Source organism: Callorhinus ursinus, unplaced genomic scaffold, assembly GCF_003265705.2.
Source record: "Callorhinus ursinus isolate GAN/ISIS: 27379988/994484 unplaced genomic scaffold, GSC_fseal_2.0 scaffold100, whole genome shotgun sequence".
Taxonomy (NCBI): domain Eukaryota; kingdom Metazoa; phylum Chordata; class Mammalia; order Carnivora; family Otariidae; genus Callorhinus; species Callorhinus ursinus.
In genome coordinates this window covers 1257162-1265044 of record NW_027397162.1, presented here as the reverse complement: position 1 = coordinate 1265044, position 7883 = coordinate 1257162, and positions in this window count along the sequence as shown.

Genomic DNA, 7883 nt, shown 5'->3' with positions numbered 1-7883 from the left:
AAGGATCTCATAATTCATATACAATATTATATAAGCATACTGACAAATTATTCTATATTACCCAGCTCAATATCCTTTAAAAAAAATTTCTAAAAGTGCCTCTTGTGGCCCAGCTGACATCACAAGTCAAGAGAAAGTCCCAGACTTCTGCTTCCTCCCGGAAGGATCCCCACATTCCTACTACCTGTCACACAGCCCTTATGTGCCCAGTGTGCCTTGGATGTTCAGGACTCCCGGGCCCCCTCACTTCCCTTATTCTAACCCGTGTATGGCTCAGTTCATTGCCCTTTTGACCCTATCTTCAACTCCTCACCAACTCTGGAACCTTCTGTTGGGCCCAGCTGGAACTCTTATTTGGCCATGAGCTCTCCCTTTTCACCTTCCTGCTGTGATTGAAGCTTGGGTCTCCCCTACACACAGTTTCTCTTACGATGGCTCCAGGGGTGGTTCCTTTCCCTCCCACTTTTCTTATTTGCTGCTTCTAGATTGTTCCTCCCTTCTCTCTAAAACTACCTCTGATTCTTGGGACATGAGACCATCACTCCAGCTTCCCTTCGTTGCAGTCATCTAATGCGCCACTCACCCACATATCAACGATTTCAGCACCTGCCTTACTGCATCTAGAACCGCCTCCATCATAATACTTCTTGGTCCCATCATCCATCTAGATGATCTTCCCATGCGCTGACCTCAGTTCTTTGTCCCCTCTGCTCATGGTTTTGTCAACCACTAGGACTATTCCATTACTAGTGACTGGGACACCTCCACATTCTGTTTCCTAAGCTGGTTGACTATTTAGTATCAAGCTTCCAACAATCCCTTGACCTACCCTTGACTTAACCTTCCCTCGTGCTCACTGCCGGCAGACGACTTTGCTTCCTATTTCCCTGGGAGAACAGAAGCAATCAGCAGAAGCCTGCCGTAACATCTACCTTCCTTCCACAGTGTCCATGCTTTCCCACAGGTACCTATGTATGAACTGACTCGGTTGGCTCCAGAGCCAGTCTCCTCCATACTACTCAAGGTCATTGCTCCAGCAAAGTTTCCCTATCTCATGTATCATCAGGTTTTCCCTGTGTACTGGATTATTCCCACCAACATGCAAACTTGCTTCAAAAAACAAAAACAAAAACAAAAACCTTTCAATACCACATTCCCTTCTAGCTCCTGCATAATCTCTGCTTTGTTGTAGGAAGCAAATTTTTCAAGAGTTGTCTTTTTTTTTAAGATTTTATTCATTTATTTGACAAAGAGAGACAGCAAGAGAGGGAACACAAGCAGGGGGAGTGGGAGAGGGAGAAGCAGGCTCCCTACTGAGCAGGGAGCATGACTTGAGCCGGAGGCAGACGCTTATGGACTGAGCCACCCAGGCGCCCGAATAGTTGTCTTCACTTATCCCTACTTCCATTCTTTCTTGAACCCTCTCCAAAGCTGCCTCACTGCCAGATGTCTTCCACATTGTTAAACCTAGTGGTCAATTCTGTTTTTTCATTCCTTGAAATAGCATTATAGATAATGGATCATTTCCTCCTTAAAACATATTTTTCAGCTGGCTTTCTGGACTTCCCTCCTGAGTCTGGCCTTCATTTCAGACCCCCTTGACTGTTTCCTTCCCACTTCCCTTCATATTGTGAGGATGTGCTGTTTTCTACCTGTTTACACCTCTGATGGTCTTATCCAGTCTTGAGGCTTCAAACACCACTGGTATGCTGAGGACTTTACTTTTAGGGCTACAGTTTGATAAATGTTGAAAATGTGTACACCCTTGTAACCACTACTACAATCAAAACAGAGTATTTTCACTTTTCCAGAAAGTTTCTTCATGTCTCTACAGTTCATCTCCACCCACCTCACTCCCCCAAGCCCTGGGCAACCACCTATCTACTCTGTCACTACATGTTAAACTTTTAGACTTTTGTACAAATGGAATTACACAGTATTCTATTCATACACTTGCCTTTGTGTCTGGATTTTTTTTTGCTCAACATAATAGGGTTTTTTGGAGCCTCAATCATGTTGTAGCATGTTATCAGTAGTTTACTCTTTTTTGCCGAGTAGCATTCCATTATGTGGGTGTGCTACCATTACTTATTCTATTCACCTGTTGATAAACATTAAGTTGTTTCCAGTTCTTGGTTGTTGTAAATATAGCTGCTATAGACATTCTTCTACAAGGCTTTTGTATATTCAAGTTTTCATTTATCTTGGGTAAAAACCTAGGAGTGGAGTAGAGTTTTGTGTTATGTTTAAGTTAATAAGACACTGTCTGTGGGACTTTTATTTTTTTTTAAATATTTTATTTATTTGACAGAGACACAGCGAGAGAGGGAACACAAGCAGGGGGAGTGGGAGAGGGAGAAGCAGGCTTCCCGCCGAGCAGGAAGCCCGATGCGGGGCTTGATCCCAGGACCCTGGATCATGACCTGAGCCGAAGGCAGACGCTTAACAACTGAGCCACCCAGGTGCCCCTGTCTATGGGACTTTTAATCTGATGTCTTTAATGTTTAACATTCTGGGAAATTTATGTCTTTTTTATGATATCCTTTTTTTTTAAAAATAACAAGAACAACAAAACATTTTTGCACGAGGATATAAACATAGGGAGAAGAAAATAGGGATTTCGAAGAGCATCACAAGAGATGAGAGGTCAGTTTTTAAAAGCCTGTGAATGCTTAAATCTGAGACCAATGAATAAAGCCTTACTTTTGTTTCAGTGACAAATGGTAACAGAAATGAAAGAAGCAGAATGATGATAGTGAGGCTTGCACAAGGATTAGTAAATAGAGAAAACAACAAGGAATGAGCTAGGCCAGTCTACAGTATCCAGGCTCTTTCTGCCTGGATTTCTTTTAAACCTCCCTGATTAAGACCCTTCTGGGGCACCTGGGTGGCTCATTTGGTTAAGCATCTGTGTTTGGTTCAGGTCATGATCTCAGGGTCCTGGGATTGAGCCCCATGTCGGGCTCCCCACTCAGCAGGCAGTCTGCTTCTCCCTCTCCCCACTTGTGCTCTCTCTCTCAAATAAATCAAATTTAAAAAGAATCTTATGGGGCGCCTGGGTGGCTGTGTTGGTTAAGCAACTGCCTTCAGCTCAGGTCATGATCCCGGAGTTCTTGGATGGAGCTCCGCATCGGACTCCCTGCTCAACTGAGAGTCTGCTTCTCCCTCTGCCTCTCACCCTGCTCCTATTCTCTCTCTCAAATAAAAAATCTTTTTAAAAAATCTTATAAAAAAAGACTCATACCCCAGAGCACCTAGCGGGCTTTGTTTTTCTGAACTCCCCCTATTCTTTTTTTACGTCTTTTATACATCCTTGACGGTTATATACAGGCACAGTCATTTATACCCACTCATGTCGCTAATCCACCAAGGTGCTCTGCTCTCCAGTTCTAGCCCACTTCTTTGGGAAGCAATCAAGTATTCCAGACAAATCCATCTTCTGATTCTATGCCTCTGTGTTTCCTTTCTAAGCTTTGAACATTTATTTTTCTCTTTTTAATTTTCTTTGTTTACCAGGGAGTAACTGCCTCCCTTCTCATTTTGACTAAAAGAAGAAGAAAGAACTAGGAGGCAGTAAATCATCCCACAGATAGTCAAATTTGACAAATGTTTTAGTTCTTTCCAAAGTCAAATTCCTATGTTTCTGATTTTATCTTGAGTAACCTTGCAGTATAAATGGTGTTATTTCTGTAGTAAAAACAAGGTAAACCATGATTGTAACTATGTAGTTATTATGTAGTTATGATAATAACCATGTAGTTATTATTAGCATAGACCAATATACAAATATTATAAAATTTTATAGTATGTAATAGTATACTAAAAGAATTTTGAGTGACATATTCTGGGATATGTGTTAAACACTTTATGGAAATTTATGTATTTTTTAATATATCATCCTTTTGATTTAAAATGTTTCTCTTTTAGGACTCCTGTTATTCAAATGTTAGCATGCTTATGTCTGTTGTCCAAATTTCTTAACCTTTCTTTTATGTTCTCTAATTCCTTTTCCTTCCTTTTTTCTGGACATTTCCTCAATTTGCTCTTCCAGTTTGCTAATTTCTTTATCAGTTGTCCATTTTGCTATTTATTTCCTCTACTGTGTCTTCAACAATTGTTTTACCTGCCTAATATTTATATTTGGTTCTTTTTTATGTGTTAATATTTTCATTTTCTGTTGCTAATACCATGCCTTATCTCTTTAAATGTATTTAATAGACTAATTTAAAATATTGGCCCATCTGTTTTAATATATCTGCTTCTGATGGAATCTGTAATGCAGTGTGTTTTCTCTTGAAATTGTTATGCTCAGAAAATTGCTTATTACTTTGGCCAGTAAGTGTATTTCCTTTGGGGTCATAGGTTATTCCATCAGTTGTTATGCATACATGTGATGGGATCAGATTCTGGTCCCTATAAATAGTTCAGGCGTGGGGAGAATGGATCCTGGGTGGGGAAGTCGAAATATCAGAAAGCTAGTCAATGACTCCTCACCTCATGAGATAACTCCTTGGAATGTGATTCGCCATCCCCAAGCTTTGAGGAGGCAGGGTGGAGAAGCACTTGCCTGAGGTAATGTGGTCTTTGCCTGTTTCTCAGCTACTCATAAGCACAGGCTACTGCCTTGCCTTGATTCCATTCCTCAGGAAGCCTGGACCAGAAGTTGGGTTACTGCAGCTGTGGGCACAGACACTGTTCCAAGGCAAAAACAGGGAAGAAGCAAGAGCAAACTCCAGAAGTTCCTTTTGTTTATTCTCACAGCTCAGCTGTCTCCTGTTGTAGCCACCCAGCCCAGCATACTAGTTCAAATCAGGATCAATCCAGGTCTTTCTAGCAATTTCTGATATTCCTCATCTTTTGCCTCCTTAAGTCATACCGGGTTTATCTCAGATAGGTGCCTGTAGGGCATATAGGGACCAGAATTGGAATCTCAGTTGTGAATCTTTGAATAGATTGTCTCAACATGAGGTCTGTGGAAAGATACTGGAGACCATGTCCCATTATACCTTCCCTTATTCTCTCAACTTCTCTGTAGGAGCAGCACAGGCAAGTCCAAGGCCAAGACATTCTATTTAAAATGGCAGAGCCCCCCGCTTCTTGATTCCCTTACCCTGCTCTATTCTTCTAGTCTAAATATTTGTAACATCTATCAACTTCAAGCACGCTATATAACCAACTTGTTATGTTTCTTTTTATTGCCTGTATCACTTTTACAAGATACAAGATCCAATAGGGCATGGTTTTTCACTTGTTCAGTGTTCTGTCACCAGGACCTGGAACAGTGTCTGGCAAGTTCTCAACAAATGTCTGTTGAATGAAAGGCCAAACCAGCATTAGGATTATTCCCAAACTCAGTCTCTAACCCCCCTCCCATGTTATTATGACAATAGAAGGGTCCTAAGAGAGTCCAGGGAAGACAACCCAGGCCAAAGGGAAGAACTTGGGGGTGTGGATTTATTAGAGCATATAGAGGAAATAATGGGTGAGATTGATCTGGATTTTGAATAACTGGAAAAACAAACCTCAATGCTTAAGAACTTCCTGGGCGCTATACTTGCCCTCGTCTATTTACTGGATGTTATAATTGTCCAGTGAGTAAACCAGCTGGGTTGGGGGGCTCTGAGCTCATTCTTTTGGAAGTTGGTATAAACTGGGCAGGGACTGCCATATGACTCAATGGATCTTCCAGTGCCTTAACACTGACAGGGGGTGCAGAGACCCCAAACAGAGGGCAGGGAGGAGATCTTTCACATGCATCATGTGTAAATGCATGTAAGCAAGTCTTTTAAGGTCGTGATATAAATAGCCCAGTTACAAACACCCTAACTCTGGACATCTTCATTTCCAATACATTGATACCCAAAACCATGTGTGAAAGCCGTGTTTCTGTATTGGAATGACATTCTAGGGGCTTTGGGAACCCCCAAGCAGCTTTAACCGGTAAGGACAGAATGATTTTGTGTTTACAAAGCCCCCTCTGGCTACTGTATGGGGGTAACAGACTAATGGAGACAATAGTATGAGAGGAAGGCAAGCGTAGGGGCTGCCGGTGGCTCCGACCAACGTGGTGCAGATGTTGTGGAGAGAAGCGATGAAAATACTTCCCCCTGCATAGTCAGACAAGGACCTCAAAGCGAGGGGCGCCTGGGCGGCTCAGTGGTTAAGCGTCTGCCTTCGGCTCAGGTCATGATCGCGGGGTCCTGGGATCGAGCCCCGCATTGGGCTCCCCGCTCTGCGGGAAGCCTGCTTCTCCCTCTGACCCTCCCCCTGCTCATTCTCTCTCTCTCTCTAATAAACAAATAAAATCTTTTTTTTAAAAAAAAAAAAAAAAAGGACCTCAAAGCCAGATAAACACAAAGCAGCCACATCGTAGCGAAAGTACTGAAGGCCGAGAGAAGCTCAAAAGCAGCAAAAGATCGCGGCCACGGCCGAGAAGCTTGGACCCGATTTACATTTTACTGGAATAATAATTTGGAACTTTCAACCTTGAGCAAACCGCCAAGGCAACCAGACGACAACGGGAGCGGGGAGAAGCCGCGGGGGCCCTGCCCTTGCAAGAAGGGCCCTGGTGAGCTTCGCGCGTGCCGGCTGTTTCTCCCCGGCCAGTTAGCCTCCCGGCATATGGCACCAGGCAGGCGGGTGGTGCCGCTGAGCACCGAGGGAGCCGCAGAGGAGACGGTGGGCACGCGCGTTCCCCTCACACCCGGCGCCCGCAAAGCTGAACAGCCCGGCGGGGCCGCTCGGCCGCTGGAGCGGACCCTCGCGGCCTGACCCGCAGCAGCCGCGTCCCGCCCCGGTCGCTGCAGACCCTGCTCCAGCCTCCTCACGGCTCCTGGAACCGCCCCTGCCTTTCCCGCTCCACGGTGCCCTGGCTCGTCCCGCTCTGCCGCGGGAGGGATTCGGGCGCCGATCCCCGACCCGCGTTCACCTCGGGACGGGCCGCCCGGCAACGGGGGTGCGCGGAGGCGTCTCGGGGGCCGCGGTCGACCCGCCTGGCCGCAGAGTGCGCGTGTTATTCGGGCACCTAGGAGACACGGCAGGGCCGCGCGGCCTCCCGGGGCGCGTCCACCAGCTCCGGGGAAGTGCGCGGTGAGGGTGCTCTCTCGTCGCCTTATAGCTGGTGGCCTCGCCCGGCTCCCTCCGCAGGTCGTCCCATTGGCTGGTGGCCTCGCCCGGCTCCCTCCGCAGGTCGTTCGCTCCCAGGGCTGTCGGACTGATCACGGCGGCGGGAAAGGTCTGTGGGTGGTGGCCGCGCTCAAATCCCCCAGATGGACCCCTCGAGGCCCTGCGAGGACTATAGCCTGGGAGCAGTTTGCAAATACTGGAACAACAGGCGGCTTATACGCCAGCCGCAGGTGGGGTAGATAAAGGGGGGGTTCCGTTTTGCAAACACACGGACGTTTTAATGTTGAGGGGAAATTGAGAAGAACTGAAACCTGTGGTGATAAATTTACATACATTTTCACGAGGCATAAATGAAAATGTGAATGATTAAGAGATACAAGTGCTTCTTGCATGAGTAGACCCAGTAATGTAGAAATGTGAGTTTTCACTAAATTAATCTGCAAACTTAAGAACATCCAAACTACTTATCCAAAATAATAGCTTTTAAAAAGAAATGAGCTATCAAGCCATGAAAAGACGTGGAAGAACCTCAAATACATAGTACTAACTGAAAGAAGCCAATCTGAAAAAGCTTCATACTCTATGATTCCAACTATATGAAATTTTGGAAAAGGCAAAATTATGGAAACAGTAAAAAGATTGGTGATTGCCAGGGAGGGGGTGAAGGGAGAGATGAAGAGGTGGAGTACAAAGGATTTTTAGAGTGCAGCTATGCTGTATAATACTAAAAGTTTGGATAAATGTCATGCGTGATACAT